The 17283-nt window shown below is 42.6% G+C and overlaps 1 pseudogene; it reads left to right on the top strand.

The window, feature by feature from the left end:
• Positions 1-761: 761 nt before the first annotated feature.
• LOC144753619 (antizyme inhibitor 2 pseudogene) lies at positions 762-1909 on the top strand (annotated as a pseudogene).
• The last annotated feature ends 15374 nt before the right edge of the window (positions 1910-17283 follow it).

A 17283-nucleotide genomic window follows, 5' to 3' on the forward strand; every position in this document is an offset into this window, starting at 1 on the left:
GAACAGGGCGGGTAGCAAAGATGCTATCACAACAGTCGGTAGGTGAAATAAAATATTTGTACAATTTTAAAAAGAGCATAAAATGATTCTAAAGCGCTAGCGCCTTGATCGCGCTAGAGCTGCAACAATCTCTGCCAGTGACAGCGTTATTACCACGAATGAATATAGAGTTCCCAGAGGGCTAGGTTGCTGCCACCAACCAAGCGTTCTCGGTAGGCTCTGAGTCAGGAGACGTTTTAAAGCCTTCCTCCCGGGAGGACTAGACCACTAGATCCGGTCCAGCGCCACCTAAGATGGCGGCTCGCCTCACCCTCCACGCAAACGGCACAAGCCGCGATGGAACAGGGCGGGTAGCAAAGATGCTATCACAACAGTCGGTAGGTGAAATAAAATATTTGTACAATTTTAAAAAGAGCATAAAATGATTCTAAAGCGCTAGCGCCTTGATCGCGCTAGAGCTGCAACAATCTCTGCCAGTGACAGCGTTATTACCACGAATGAATATAGAGTTCCCAGAGGGCTAGGTTGCTGCCACCAACCAAGCGCAGGAGAACCCTACAAGTAGGAATTTGGCCAGGAGCAAAAGGAGTGCTCAACTCTTGATGGTCTTCAGTTAAGTTCCAAGAACGGGGGATATTAGTCGAACACACAGGATCTAAAGGGAAGAGGGTGTCCTGTACAACGAGGCTTAGGACCCAAAATCTGGGGAACCAGAAGACTGGCAGTCCCATCATTACAGGGCATTTCTCTTAACTTTAGCAAAGGTTGCCCGGACTCATCCTAATAGCAGGATGGTCCTCAGGATAACCACTGATGACTCCAAAGCGTCTGGACGCCTGAGTGTGAAGTTTGGTGCTCCTCTCAAGGCCTGCAGGCACCTCCTGGAAGTGGCAAAGAGTCTGAATGTAGAGGTCGTTGGAGTGAGCTTCCATGTAGGTACCGGCTGCACGGTCCCACAGACATTTTCCCAGGCCATCGCTGACGCCCGACTGGTCTTCTCTATGGCGGAAGAGCTTGGCTTCAAGATGCATTTGCTAGATATTGGTAGCGGATTCCCTGGGACAGAGGATGCCAAAGTCCGCTTTGAAGAGATTGCAGCTGTGATTAACCCTGCGCTGGACAAATATTTCCCAGAAGGCTGCGGGGTGGAGATCATAGCAGAACCCGGACGGTACTACGTGGCGTCAGCCTTCACCTTAGCTGTCAGTATTATAGCCAAGAAGGAAGTACCTCTGGAGCAGCCTAGATCTGAAAATGACGAGAATAGTAGCAAAAAGACCTTCATGTACTACCTTAACGATAGGGTGTATGGATCCTTCAACTGCATCTTCTTTGACCACGCCCAGCCTAAACCCATCCTGCACAAGAAGCCCGCCCCGGACCAGCCCCTTCACGGCAGCAGCCTCTGGGGCCCCACCTGTGACGGCCTGGATCTCATCGCCGAGGGCCTGGAGCTGCCGGAGCTGCAGGTCGGTGACTGGTTCATCTTCGACAACATGGGTGCCTACACGGTGGCGGCCGCCTCCACCTTCAACGGCTTCCAGCATTCCCAGATCCACTATGCCATGCCCCGGCTGGACTGGGATGTTGTGCAGCTGATTCGGGAAGGACTGTTGCAACCCGGAGCCGAGGACCCCGAGAGCTTCCGCCCCCTGCTGTCCTGCGGGTCGGAGATCAGCAGGTGCCTGCCCGTAGTTCCCTTCTTACCGACCACTGGAATCATCGGAGGGCCCTAGCCCAATGTAGAACAATACTGTAGTCTTTTGGGAAGGAGATATAAGCATCCTCCCTCCACGACCAGAGCCTCTGGCCTTCTACCTTAAGCTGTGACCAATTAATGCTGATGTTCATTTTTTTTTGTTTTAAGTATGCAACATAAACGTGCACATGTTTACTCAGGACTTGTCTTTCTTCCACTCTCAGATTAATGTATGTATGTGTGTTTTAGGGGGAAATGGGTTATTTTTCTACTGTAAAATAAATACTTTAACTTTAGCCCATGATATCACCATGGCTGGGCATTTGGGGCAATCCAAAACCTGGGACAGTTTAATCAACCACTTTTACTGCCAGCAGATGTCTGAGAAGGTGAAGGAATTCTCTTGCTCCTACACCACCTGTCAAAGAGTTGCAAGACACATGGGCAAACCAAGACTCCCCTCATCCCACTGCCAGTGGTGGGGATGCCCATTGAAAGGGTGGGTATTGATATTGTCTGGCTAAGGTCCCTAAGCCTAAGACAGCCTAAGGGGACAGGTTCAACTTGGTAGTGGTGTACCATGCCACTAGGTACCCTGAGGCCATACCTCTAAGGACAGTGACTGTGCCTGTAGTGGCTAGGACCTTGCTTGGTATCTTTACCAGAGTAGTGTTCCCCAAAGAGGTAATCTCACATACTTGAAGGCTATGTGGAATAAGTAAATGTAAATGTGTGTATACTTGTAAAGCGCACTATCACCTGAAAGGTATCTTGGCGCTGTATACCGCTGTGGATCCCTTCCTGGCTTTCCCTGTGAGATGCCCCCTTACTGGGCACCTCCAAAGTGAGGCCAGGCATCCTAGCGCTTTAGGGGCTGTTGTGGAGATTAAGCAAGCTATTGCCCAGAGTTGCAGAGTGGGGCCCATGATTAGAGTAGGCACCTAGGCGAGAATTATCGAGTCCGTGGACATTGAGCCCAAGACCCTGCCACGTCGGGAATTGAACCCTGGTCCCGGGCCAGACCTCTGCCTCAGGGTCTGCCGCTCTAATCGGTGAGCCACACTTCTCCACTAATAAGTGTGGGATGAATTACAAGGTCACACATTTCTGGATATAAGTAATTTTTGGATGCAAAAGAGAAATCTATCATAGAATCTCCTCAGTAAACTTCAAGGAGGAAATCCTGGCTCCTCTTCCTGATGGTTAGTTTTTATACACTTTCAGGCAGAGAAATCGTACAGGCACCATACAGGCACCATGGTGTGAAAGAGAAGATACTTTGCATAACCCAATAGTAAAATAGAAAACCCATCACATGGAAAAAATTACTTTTTCTTTACATCTAATGAATAACCCTACATTATACTCTACAACAGAAAACAACAATACCACATTCAAAATATAATAAAATAGCTTAGTTCAGTCAAAGGAAGTGGCTTTCATATGCATCCTGGACACTTTATAGTAAGTTTCCTCCTTTTTGCTATTGACAAACTATACGCAGAGTTCTACAACTTTGCACTCCCTATACTTATGTGTATGGATTTCTTTGAACACAGAAACTCCGTAGTCGGGTCAGAGAGCTCTGCATGCATACGTATAGGGGAAGCTGAGTTCTACTGTGAAGGAGGGACCTGAAGAAAGGGATCCTCGTCAAACTACTCAATCGAGTCTGATAATGTTGTGGCTCTGTGGGACTAGAATGTCAAGGATGAGACCTGAGGAGTTGGTAAGCCAAGTTTCGGTGAGGATAAGGAGGTCTAGTTCCTGAACAAGGATGAGATCGGCAAGGTCTGTGGCATGTTTCACAGCTGATCTACAGTTAAGTAACATGCATTTCAGGTGTGATTTGTGGTCAGTGAGAGAGGGCTGTGTAATGGGGATCTGCATGAGGTTATTAATGTTTAAGGCATTAGTGTTGAGTCTGGGAGCTCTGTGCGGATTAGATGCGATGCTTTGTGTAGCCTCCGTAATGACTTGCTTGGGATTAGTAGCTTCAGGAGAGTTTATAAGGGACGTTTGTGAGTTTCCTGAAAGAATTGGGATGACCGAAAGAGAGGAGTTGTAAGCTTGGAGGAGAGGGAGAATATCAAGTTCCGATAAATGATTTTTGGATCTGGCGGGTCTAGATGGGGCGTTAGGGTAGGGAGTGGTATTCCAGTTCGGGCCTGGGGTTTCTGCCCAAGGTCACTCGATAGCATAGTGGAAGGAGATGGTAGTTTAGGGTAGTGGTGGATCATATACAGGATCTCCTGCCAGGTCTTTTTAGAAGAGAAGTCAAGGGCCAGCTTTGAGGTGACGTTAATGAGTTTTTGTATGTCAGTTTTGAGTTTTAGAAGCTCCCAGTTTATTTCCTTGAGCTTAGATGCAGGACCAGATTGTGGTGCATAGCTCTTGGGGAGGGGAGGAGGAGGGTTGTTAACCAGGGTGGAGGTAGGCATGTCCCAGGAAAGGGGACGATGAGGAGGGCGGTCGTTCCTTGAGGAGGATTTCTGTCTCTGTTGGTCAGGAGAGCAAAGCTGTGGGAGCTAGAACTGGCATGAGGAAGGAGGTTGGGTGGAAGGGGGAAAGGTTCAAGAGTTGAGGATTAGAAAGGCAGCGGGGTCTCTTGGTGTTGATGAGGCTAGGGGGAGCTGACTTCCGGGTGGGAAGTGGGCGAGCCTGTTGTGGAGAAATGGAATTGTCTAGGAAAGGGTCAGGAGGAAGAGGAGTGGGGGAAGTGTTGGTGAGCTGGTCGGCGCTAAGGATAACATTTGCTCCAGCATTACTGGAATGGAGGTGGTCAAGTCTGGGTGGTCGGGAGATGGTGGGTGAGTCTGTGGACCAAAATGTGTCGGAACTAAGTCCCTATGAATGTTGTTCAAAGTAGGCGGGCCCTATGAATGTTGTTAAAGGTAGGCGGGGCAGTCAACAGGTAATTATGGCTCATTAGAGAGAGATCATGTAGGTCCTGTCGCAAAGTTAAGGGAAGGACGTACCTAGAGTGATTAAGAGTATCACTTTGGTCCAGTAATTTTTTTATGATGGAGAACCTATCGTCAAAATATACAGGTTCCGATCGGAGGCTTGAATTAGGATAGTACCATTGTTGTAGATAGATATGGTAGCATTTGCTCTGAATATGGGTGGGGTCACAGATAAGAGTCTTAGGCCATGAGGAAATTTCTTAGCCGAGGCGATTCTGAGTAAAGAATGGACGCCATTCTCCACTGAGCTCTTCTTTTAGTATAGTATAAAAGATCAGTTCACTAGTAATAGCACCTTTTTTAGGCAAAAATAAGGGTCAGAGATAAGGGTTTCAGGGATTTAATCGCGTTTTTGGACAGGTTGGGCGGATAATTAATTATGAAGGTATTCATACCTAGCTTCTCTAGTCTGGAGTCCAGTCCGCACTGAGCGAGGGAGGGCATGATAGAAATGTATTTGCGAAGATTAGTTGAGAGGCAGGAGTGGACAGGTTTGCAGTGGTGTGCTCGAGTGGATGGCAAGGTGATAGTAAGCGTTCTTAGAAGGATGTCTCAAATTTGGAACGGAGGTAGACAGTGTTAACAGTCCTGATTTGACTGCAGGGAGTCCCAGTCAGGTGCCTGGAGGGGATAGAGCAGAAACTAGATGATCACAAATGCCTTCATATTCATGTAGTCAAGTCTATGACATTATTAGTAAGCAATAAAGCAACTGTTTCACAGAATCAAATTGATGCTGTTGTGTTGAAATTATATCTTGCTTCCTAGGCATTATATTTATACTTTTAAATACAGGCAATAACTGCAGGCACTTTCAACAGGGAACTGCTGTAGGAAGTCCTTCCTTCATTTGACAACTTTTGCATGCTTGAATAACACGATTTTGTGCAAAAAATATTTCTTTATTTGCCTCTCACTAAGACTTTACAGATCACATTTTTAACATTTTTAACACCCCGTATGATGACCTACTGACTGATTCACTGAGGTTGAAATGGTAAAAATATAGAAGTGGCCCCAATTCCACAATTTTTTAGGAGTGGTTTTAAAATAATATCTTGATCCCGGATGCCCTTCATTCAATTACCACTTGTGTTCCGTAATGGGAACTTCATTATGTTTTGTGAATTAATATGCACACTCTTTTTTTGTATTTATTTGTATTTTTCACTGAACATTGCACGATTTGCACCTGGTTAGTGTTTTCTATATATTTGAAAAATACATAGACTGTTGTTCTGCATGAAACTCGTATGTTTAATTATGTCTTTCTAATAATGTATTATTGGCAACTGTTTAACTCTGATTTCTCTCTCGGTTCTCAGGAGGAACTATTGTTGACTTTATAGTTAGAAAAAACAGACTGTGGGGCCAAACAGTGACACTAGGTACATTGACTGATTACAACAATTTCTGAAGTCGTTGAAAACGTATCCTCTATTAGCCGTAGTAAAAATTCCAATCATGTCGCTGGCAGCTCAGTCAATGGATTGCTTCAATATACCTAAGGACTACTAGTCTCTGCTGCAGTTTGAGGCTCAAGAGGATATAGCGCACTTTACTTTGGCCAGTGTCAGACCCAAAATCCAGTACCTCACAACAGGGTTGGATTGGGATTAAAAATCGTCCCAGGCAGTGCTTTAAATGGGCCGGTACTCACCGGTACTGAGTACCAGCACTTCTTCATTTTCTCCCCTTGAGTACTGGCACTTTTTTCTAGAAGAAAGAGAGTACCGGTACTCATGGGGATCTGACTTTAACCGAGGCAGCACGCTTCCTTTATCCCTCAAGTTATACTACGGCAGCACCCTTCAAGCACTGCACGGAATCAATCAATGGAGCTCGTCACCAGGACCCAGCGTGAGCTGCTTTGTAAATCAGAGCAGGGGTGTGTCTGCTGAGTCATTTGCTTATCCAAAGATCTTTCACAGTGGGCTCTAAGTGGGGGCTGTAAAATCTAATGGGTGGCGGTGGGAGGCACTATTCAGGACATAACAAAAGAACGTATGGGAAGGTTCTTGCAGTCGCCACGCATCTGAATTGCTTTCTTGCACACTTCCACTTCCACACTCACTGATTCCTATTTCATCGACCTTGGAGAGACCTTAAGACCAATCAAAAATGTGGAAATTGGCACCTGGTTCCCCAGTACAGACATTGTCAGCTCTGACTACTAACTCCAGTTTACAAATGTTCCAGGAGAGACTTGTTTATTTATTTTATGCGTTTTTATATAGCGCGGACTTTACCCGAAGGTGTCAGAGCGCTTCACAATAGGAACAGTAATGATACATGAGGAGAAAATTACAAATGAACAAATTACAAAAGCAAACGTTAAGTTACATGAGGCAAAAGTGACAATTGTGAGTGTAGTAAGGGGTTACAACCACTCTTCGTAGCTAATTGGCAAGATTCTTTAATAACCCTGTTAAATCTCTCGACTTGGCCATTAGATTGTGGAAAATAATTTGAGGTTCTCTTATGTGCAATGCCACATTTAGTGAGAAAATCTTCAAATTCCTTACTGATGAATTGTGGACCATTGTCCGAAATAAGTTCCTCTGGTAATCCCTCCCTTGAAAATATTTCGTCAAGAAATTCAATCACACTCTCAGAGGAAATTCTCTCAACAATCTTCAATTCCGGCCATTTCGAAAAGTAGTCGACTAAGACCAGACCAAACAATTCTTTTCCAGATTGATAATTGAAAGGACCAATAATGTCAATAGCTACTCTCCGCCAGGGACCTTTGGCATATTCAATAGGAGTCAACTCAACAGTGATATTTTTTACAGATTTGTCACTCAATAGACAAGGAGAACAATTCCTTACCCAATTATCCACCATGGAATCAACACCAGGCCACCAGTAATGCTCCCTAATTCTCCTTTTAGTTGTGGACATACCCATGTGTCCTTCGTGCGCCAATTTACAAATGGTCTCCCTGAGCTTTATTGGGGGAACAATTTTATCAGATCTCACAATAATGTCCTGACACAACATTAGTTCGTCCCTAACTTTATAAAATGACGCTAATTCGCCAGAAAGTTTCCTCTCTTCAGGCCAACCATTAGTCAAAAATTTCTTAACCAAACTCAACACTTCATCTTTATCCGTGGCTTCTAACCAATCCTTCTCCGACAGAACCAAGGAACCCTCTCTACTTAAAATTACATTCACATCTGCAATGGAGTACGCAACATCACATTCAACATTTTCACCAACAGTTATACTTGTAGGAAAACGTGACATACAATCTGCATGAACATTTAAGCGTCCAGGCACATACACAACTTCGCAACGATATTCCTGTAATTTTGCTGCCAATCTTGCTAAACGAGCAGTAAGCACCCTTCCACCACCTGCAGACAACATAGTAATTAAGGGTTTGTGGTCAGTTCTTAAAGAAAACTTGGTTCCCCACAAGAACTGTCTGAAATGCTGAGATGTCCAAGTACAGGCAAGTAATTCCCTTTCTATAGTAGAATAATTTTTCTCAGCGTCACGTAAAGCTCTGGAGGCATACGACACCACAAACTCTCCAGACCTATCTTTCTGCATCAATACAGCGCCTAAACCGACATTACTCGCGTCAACATAAACAATGCACTGCTTACCAACTGTGTACGGCCTCAAAAATAGAGCTTCAACGATTTTAGATTTGAAAATTTCAAAAGACCTCTGTTGTTCCTTACCCCATTCAAACTTTGCATTCTTTTTTAACAAAATCCTAAGTGGATGTACTATGTCTGAATAATTACGTACAAATTTTCCATAAAATTCGGTTAGTCCTAAAAAAGAAAGCAGTTGTTCTTTAGATGTAGGTGTAGGAGCATTGGCAATACATTGTACATGGTTAACTTTAGGCTTAATACCATCCTTCGAAATTTCATGGCCTAAATACTCCACCTTCTCTTGCCTGAATTTGCATTTATTGAATTTCAAAGTAAGACCTTTAGACCTAATTTTTCCCAAGACAGAAACTAAATTCTCATCATGTTCACAGCTATCCTTCCCAAAAATCAATATGTCATCCTGGAAAGCTATAGCCCCTTTGCATTCTATTAACAACTCTTTCATTAAACGTTGGAATACGGAAGCCGCACTCGCTAGACCAAAAGGCATACGTAGATATTGAAACATGCCTTCTGGAGTAACGAATGCGGTTAACTTCCTGGAGTCATGATGCAACTCCACTTGGTGGTAGGCGCTAGCTAGGTCGATGGTTGAAAATACAGTGGCTCCAGACAATGCGGCAATCAACTCGTGGATATTAGGCAAAGGATGTTTATCTATCCAAATTTCTTTGTTAAGGCTGCGAAGGTCAGCACACAAACGAAGATCACCTGAACTCTTAAGTGAAAGTACTATAGGTGAAACCCAAGGGGATGATTCAATTGGTTCAATAATGTTCCTTTTGACCAAGTCATCCAACATTTCCTTTAATTTTGGTCTGTAAGCTAAAGGAACATTTCTCACCTTATGCCTGACGGGAACGGCCTTATCGTTCAGTATAATTTTATGTTTAAAATCAACATATTTCCCCAGTTTTTCATTAAAGATTTCTGGAAACTTTTCTAAAATCTTTTCAGTGAACTCAGCGCTACTTGATGAATTCAGGATTAAATTCACCGTAGAGGCAATTTTCGGTTCTACACAAGAAGAGTTATCAACGTATACTGGAGGATTGTCATTAGGGTCTAATTTTATTCCCAAATCACGTTGATGAGGCCAACTAAGAATGGACACTCCCTTGGTAGCATTGTAAACCTTAGCTCTGGTGTCCCTATTTTGAAAGGAAATCTGCGCACAGAAAAATCCCTCTAGAGAAATCTTTTGTCCAGTGTACCCACCAGGATAAATGTCTGGGCTAAATAATTCTCTTTGACACCACAATTGTTCAAAGATATTTTTGCCGATAATGGTGTACCATGCACATGAATCGACAAAAATCTCAACAGGTTTATCATCCATGAAGACTGTACAAGAGGGAAAATTCTTTTGGACGCACTCATCCACAGAAAGTATACAATTCAAACTATTAAGAACCTCCTCTTCTTCAGGTGATGTGTAATTAATTTTCTGCCCTGACTTGCATACATTACCAAAATGCCCTTTTTTCTTGCATTTTACACAAACTTTGTCCCAAGCAGGGCAACCTCTGTAATTGCCTACGTGGTTCGAACTTCCGCATCTATAACAAAGAATCGTACCTCTTTTCACAAAACCCCTGTTTTCATTAGCATTTCTTACATATTCTTTCTTAAAATTACTTTTGCCATTAGAAACACTCGAGGTCGGTTGACTTTTGACAATGGCTACTTCAGTTTCAGGTACGTGTGCCTTCAGATTCTTCCCTCTAATTTCTGACACGAATAATTCGGAGTGTTCTATGCCCTTAGCTATGTTCACCACTGCAGCTAATGTAGTCTCTGTTCCTATCCAAAGTCTTTCTTGGATCTTTTTGCTTTTGGTCTTCATCATAATTTGATCTCTGAGAACTTGTTCGTAAGGATATAGTCTCAAAAGAACAAGAACAAGCAAGAGAACGTAATGCTGCAACATAATCTTCAATTGTTTCGTCGGCCTTCTGTTCACGAGAATATAATTTAAATCTTTCCATTACAGTGTTTATTCTTCTGCCAAAACGAATTTTCATTTGTTTTGCAGCTTTATCAAACACATTCAAATCACCAGCTTCCTCTAACGGTGGTAAATTATCAAATTCTTTAATCCCAGCACCTCCAAGGCAATGTCTTAGAAGAGCTAATTTCCTTTTGGCAGAACAACCATCCTTTTCCAACACATCTACGTACGCGATGAACATAGGATACCAAAGATCCCACTCTATATTAGGTTCACCTGCAACCTGAAGAAAATGTGGAGGTGCAGCTATGTTAGACATTTTATAATAAAATTGACAAGGGTTAAATTAATTTAAATAACTAGTACAACAATCATGCAGTAGTCACCGTAGTAATTGACTTGCCAATGTGAATTTTACCATAGATATTGACTTGTCAAAATGTAGTAAAGTATTAAACAGGTGTGCAAATCACCGTGGTACTGATTTGCTACAATATAAATTAGAAGAAAGGTTGAACAATGAATAATATTCAACAAAGTTTGTTCCTGCGTGGCCAGAACGACGTTTAATTCTTTACGATGCTTGTTCTTCAATTTATTCTTTGGTTCAGGAAAATTCTTCGCTTCGCGCTAAAAGAACTTCAACTTTAACTAAGATGGCGGCGGTAGACATGCGTGATGACGTCAAAATATCCAGAATCCACTTCGAGCAACTCGGACAGCGAGTAGATTCTAAGGAAGAAGTTCGAAGGCTCGAGGTAAGCTCCTGCTAGTTTAAAAATAAATAGTTCTTTTCAAGCCTCAACGTGCGCTCAAACTAGCCAAACAGTGCCGAATATCGCTAAAATTTTTTAATGAAATATGTCAAACGCCGCTCGGTAAATGCGGTCGCGAAATTTTTTTGACAAAGTGACATCAGCGCTAGTTGAGAGACGCTAGTTGGTAGACTTGCTAGCGCAAATGATGAAAAAATATTTAAAGTCTTTCTACTCACTTAGTAGAGTTGAAATCTCGAAAGAATTACCGCAGACTACTTCTCTTATGACTTCTTCTTGAGTCTTAAGCTGTAATTAGCTTTAAGGATAGCAAGCTTTTCTTCGTTAAATAACGTGTGAATGCTGTCTTCCCAGGTACTGGAATCTCCCAATCGTCGCCAGTAAACGTGTAGTAAGGGGTTACCACACAGTAGTAGGTTCAGAGTAGATTTATTATGAAGAAAGGACAGCTTAACAACCACAAGGGGAATGGAGGCAGTCTTCCAGTCCAATTCCCCAGCAACTGACACCGTGCTTCGAGTATAAACATTCTCCGTGACATAAGGTCATTCTAAATGACATCAAGATATAGAATACCACAGTGAGCAAACAAAATACAAGAGGTAGCAAACGATACATTACAGGAGGAAAAAGTGATATGTGTGCAGGTTACAAAAGCTTACAAAGTACAAGTAGAGGTATAATACTGAAATAAATGGTAGACACTCAAACACAAGAACAAACGTTACATGAGGCAATGGTGGCACTTGCGCAAGTATTTAAAGCAAACAAAATGTAAGAGGTAGCAAACAGTATGTTACAAGGGAAAAGTGGCGTGTTGTGTGCATGTTACAAAAAAGTACCAGTACTGGACAGATGGCTCAGTGGGCTGTAGGCCACCGGTTCGATTTAAGACAGACTGAAGCAGCATGTAATCCTTAGGCGGTTGATAAAATACATGCAGATTTCGTGCATACAACCTTGGCACGGTCAAAAAGCGAACCCCGCCCCTTGTTCCCCCTTAGCTCCGCCCATTAATAAAGGGGAGGTAATGGATGCCCATCTACCCCAAGAAAGGACTCAGGCAACCACTGGGCCACTGGCAGCATCTGAACAACGCAAAACCGCACAAATCGGTTCCCCCAGGCTGGTCAAAAAAGCAGCCCACAGCTGGAATTCGGATGCCGGCCCCTCAGGAATTGCCCGAATGCTCGTGTTACCAATCCGATGCTGCCACACAACCCAGGCGCACAATGCCCATTGGGCTCAAAGGGCTTCAGAAGACCCGCCGTCCCCCCATTGTGTGTGGCAGCCCTGGCTGAGACAGCTTCACACACCCGCACCCGAGTACTTCACAGGTCTTTAATAGACCATTTGCTTGTTAATGAAGCTTTGCTGTTTTTCTCCCCTTCTTAGAGCCCCTCCATCTCCACTCTGCCTATTGCTGGATGAATTAACACCCCCCGAAATATTTTCTTAGCCCCTCTGAAATTTGCTTCTGTTTGTGCCTCTGTTACAACCCAAATGTGAACTGGGAACTCAAACCTTAACTATGGTGCTATTTGTTGGCAAAAAGCAAATGGGAAAGTGTCTTCAATACTTGGGTGTCACCGACGCTACTGGCTACGGTGCTGGTAATTGTGGAATGTGATCGAATCCAGTTCAAGAAGTGATAGGTGGAAACCACAATTGGGACATTCAGGGCCCTTTTTACTAACTGAATTTTGTAGTACTAGTATTACTAAAATAGTACTATTAAAGTACTAAAAATAAAGCTGCCAAGTTTTCTGTTTGCTTATGTGTGACATTCCCATGTGTGTAGCATGTTTTATGTGTGACATTTCAAGCCTTATGTGTGACACGTTGATTATTAACACTTTATTGTGAGTGAAATAAGAAAGCTTCATCCTTGTCAAGAGATCATTTTTAGAAATGATACCCTGCTCTAGTATGTGACGGTCCGTAATGCGTGGATTCGCCCAGGGACACTTTACATGAGAATCAGATACGTCTTTAATTAGCACAAGTAAGTTGGTTGGTTTCCTCTGAATCACAGAAGGCCGGGGTTAAAGTCCTCTTCTACGGTTCTAAAGTAGCGGTCTTCAAATCCCTAGGTTTCTGTGATAGTGGTTTATTTATTTCCACGTCGTAATATATCGAAAATCATATTTTTTCCATTGTACACCAGCCCCATCTTATGGCCTTTGGTAAACAGTACTTGAGTTTAGCTTTTATGCGTCCTTCACTGATTTATCACACTTCAGGAAACGGTTCCATGCACAGCTTGATCAGATCAGCTGTGTATTGTATTGTAATTGCATTTATAGAGCGCTTACTACCCATGATGAGGCATCGAAGTGCTTTTCGGCGAGTAGCACGCTACTCCGGGACCCATAGAGGATTAGTGTTGAATTAGTATAGTGAAACATGCAAGTAATTTTAAGTGGTGGATAGGTTAGTCAGTTATTTGGATTCGGAAGGATAGCAGAAGGATAGAAGAGAACAAAAGGTTTGTATTTTTATAGCGCTTGTTACCTCTGATGGGGTGTTGAAGCACGCTACTCTGGAAACCCATAACGGATTAGTGGTAAATTAGTATGGTGAAATATGAAAGTAATTTGAGTGATGGATATTAGTCAGTTATTTGGAGTGAGAAGGATAGCGGAGGGATAGAAGGGGAAGAAAGATTTGCATTCATATAGCACCTGTTACCCCTGATTGGTGTTGAAGCGCTTTTCTGGCGAGTAGCACGCTACTCTGGAACCCATAAAGGATTAGTGTTGAAAATGTGTATAGTGACACATGAAGTAATTTGAGTGGTGGATATGTTATTCAGTTATTTGGATAGAGAAGGGTAGGTGGCGGGATTGAAGAGGGAAAGAGGTTTGTAGTTATATAGCGCTTGTTACTCCTGATAGGGTTTTGAAGCACTTTTTTGGGCGAGTATCACGCTACTCTGGAACCCATAAGGATTAGTGTTGAATTAGTATGGTGAAACATGAAAGTAATTTGGGTGGTGGATATGTTAGTCAGTTATTTGGATTGAGAAGCACGCTACTCTGGAACCCATAACAGATTAGTGGTGAATTAGTATAGTGGAATATGGAATTTTAGTTAGTCTGTTATTTTGATTGAAAAGGATAGTGGAGGGATAGAAGAGTGAAGGATTTGGATTTTTTTTTAAGGTCAAAGCAGTAGGAGGAGGCCTTTGGATGGGTAAACAGGGTTTTTGGAGGGGAAGAGTCAGAGGGAAGAATAAACTCTGCCAAGTGTAACTCTTCTGCCTGACAATCTCAGGCATTGAGGTAATGCAGGAAAATGACTGAAAATGTGTTATTGTGATGCAAGATGCATGGCACTTGGCAGGACTGTAAAAATGGAATTCACTTACCTTCAAGTGTAAATCAACACCCCTACCTCTTCTATCTTTGCTATATAGAGATCCTCACCTATGTAAGTTTACTACTTAGCACTAGATGTCGGAGAGACCAGGAGGAGTGTCTGGAAAAAGGTGAAAACTTACTACTAAATAGGAGGGGTTTAGAGATGAACAAGGAGGAGTTTAGAGAGAGTGTTAAAGACCGGTTTAAAGAGGGTCAGGCACCCACCCACAAATAGGTAAGCACACTGCTATTCACAAACTGCAAAGTAATGTATAGAATTAATGAAATTTAGTTATTTATAAATCAAAAAAAGTTGTGAAAATATTTTACAATTATTGAATATATGTTTTATCGTTGTAAATATTGTTATGTTCCATATAGGTACTCTAATATAAGCCCGGGTAACATCATACCCCTTCACCTACATTACCCCCCTTACACTACACAGTAACAGGTCTTTTAGGATTGAACCTTTACCTAGTTCTAGTCCTGGGCGCAGAAGGAGGGTTTTCCCCGAACAATAGCGGTCTAAAGCTTCATCCATAGACTCACATGGTATGAATGAATATTCATAAGGGTTCGTGGAAGCCAGGCAGGGGCTCCACCACCTACATAATATCTAAGTACAAGGTTCATCCCATACGTCATCCTCAAATCCAACAATGGCTAATACATGAAACAAGGGACAAAGGAGCCCTAGATACTTTCTGTATAAATATAGCACATCTTGCCAGTGTTAGACAGAGGGAACCGAGACTTCTAGGCCAACACACTGACCAGAGACGCTGAGGCTCCTGCATGCAGATGCTACAGCTGACAATGGTCTGACACATCCCTCGCGGGGTGTCCAACTCGAGACCAGGACGGGGTCCCACACTCTCTTGCTTCAGGTAATGGGGTTAGACTAAACCTGGAGGAATTCTTGGCTTCACACCTCTCCACATGCTAGGTACACTTAGGTACATCTATACAGATATTGTAGGAGTATGCGCTTTCTTTTATCATGCATTTTATATCCATGTATGTGTTCATGACTATTGCAAAATGGTAGAACTGTACTATCCTTTTATATTCACTGCACACCTGATCACATATATCTGCTACTGTATATCGGTTGTTGCAGCACATCTATTTTACACTAGAAGAACAACTGTCCATTAAATTCTTATTGTAACACGCCCTACTGTTTCTTCTGTGTAACTCTCTGAGACACGATAAGTGAGCACGAGTGACTGGGCGAAAGGTAGTACATTGTTTCCATGATCCTGGGGGATCAGGGTTGTCATTTTCTAAGGTTGCCAGAAACTATTCTCTCTCCGATAAGAGGAGATTCTAGTGGCACTGTGAGCTATCTAATGCAAACAGGCTAACATTCTCGGTGGGGTGCTCAGAGCAAGTCTGCTACCAAACCTGCAGTGTATGTTATCCGAACGCACAGATTCTGTGTAGGAATATATAGGAACTACACAACAATACTTTTGTAACTTTAAATTATATTCATTTATAATTTTCAATAAGTTAATTTAATTTACCATTATTTCTTAATGGGTTTTATTTTATGTCCTTACAAACATTATTTTCAATGGGAGGGTATTACATTATCAGTGGTGGGTCATGTGTGGTGCTTACTAGCACTAGTAACTTACACTTGCAAATTGTGTTTCATCTATTTTTTTCAGGGGATGGAGACTAGTAAGTGTACACTTTGAATAACTTGACACTCAGATTTTCTGAATAGCTACAAGCAGTGAAGTTATAAAAAAGTGCATGAGTAAATTACACATGTAATTTACTCATGAGTGTAAGTTACCTTCATAAATGGGCCCGTTGTTGTTTAGATTGTCAGCTGGTACAAGCAGACACATTATTAGCACATGCTTGGTACTCAGATGAAGTCACAATTACCAGCAGCCAGTGTCCTGAAGACGGCTTCTTTTAGTCATGTTTTTCAAGAGGACTCATAGACACTCACAAAGGAGAAATAGAGCACTGTGGTCAGCAATAGTATGTTACTGCACTGTTATGTGTTGTAAGAAATAGTAATATGACTCTAATGCTTCTTACTCAGGACAGCTGTGTCTAGGTAATGGGATGCAGGCAGGAAGGCTTGGATGATTGGAGAAATGACATGGGGCCTCTTGGACGTAGGAATGGCTGACACTGTCCTCAACAAAATAACAGTGTTGTGTAGTGGCCTTCTATTGGCCACTTTCCAATCCTACGGAACCACAGGCATGAGGGTTCTGCTGTTGTAGAGAGGCAATGTAGGCTTACCAATAGCTACAATAATGTGATGGTGGTGTGGTAACAGAATATCACCGCCAGAATATCATCGGGCATAAATATTGTGTCCCAAATACCTTCTAGAAAAATGTTACCCCATTGTTGTTAATAATAGAAAATCTACACCCAATGGGACAAGATCTTTGGAGATGATATTTAGAACTCAATATTTTTTATCAGATAATGTGTCTGTAGCTGATATTCTGACATATAACTGTGATGGCTCCACATATCCATGATGAAGTTCATGCAGAGTTGATTCACAGGCTGAGCCAGGTCCACAGGGCTGCAGGACCCCGAGGCACTTTAATCGAGATTTTCCCTGAGTTACCCTCTATACTTTTTTCATTAAGCTGGGGTTTGTGTTTGGCCCAGGGTAGCTCCAGTCTTTCCACTGCAGCCCATAAGTGGTTCCTCCAGTCAGGGCACAACCACAAGCCCAATCCTTGAATTTAGGCTAGCCCATAGTCAGAATGGAACAACAAGGTCCTTGTCAGGCATCTCCTCTCAGATGATGTTGCAAAGCTTTCTCAGAAGTCACTACAAATGCAACCTACCAGCTCCTGAGTAGTTTTTTCTAAACAGAATAAGGACCATCTTTGCAGATTTTG

This window comes from Lissotriton helveticus, chromosome 5_1 (genome assembly GCF_964261635.1).
Source record: "Lissotriton helveticus chromosome 5_1, aLisHel1.1, whole genome shotgun sequence".
Classification (NCBI taxonomy): domain Eukaryota; kingdom Metazoa; phylum Chordata; class Amphibia; order Caudata; family Salamandridae; genus Lissotriton; species Lissotriton helveticus.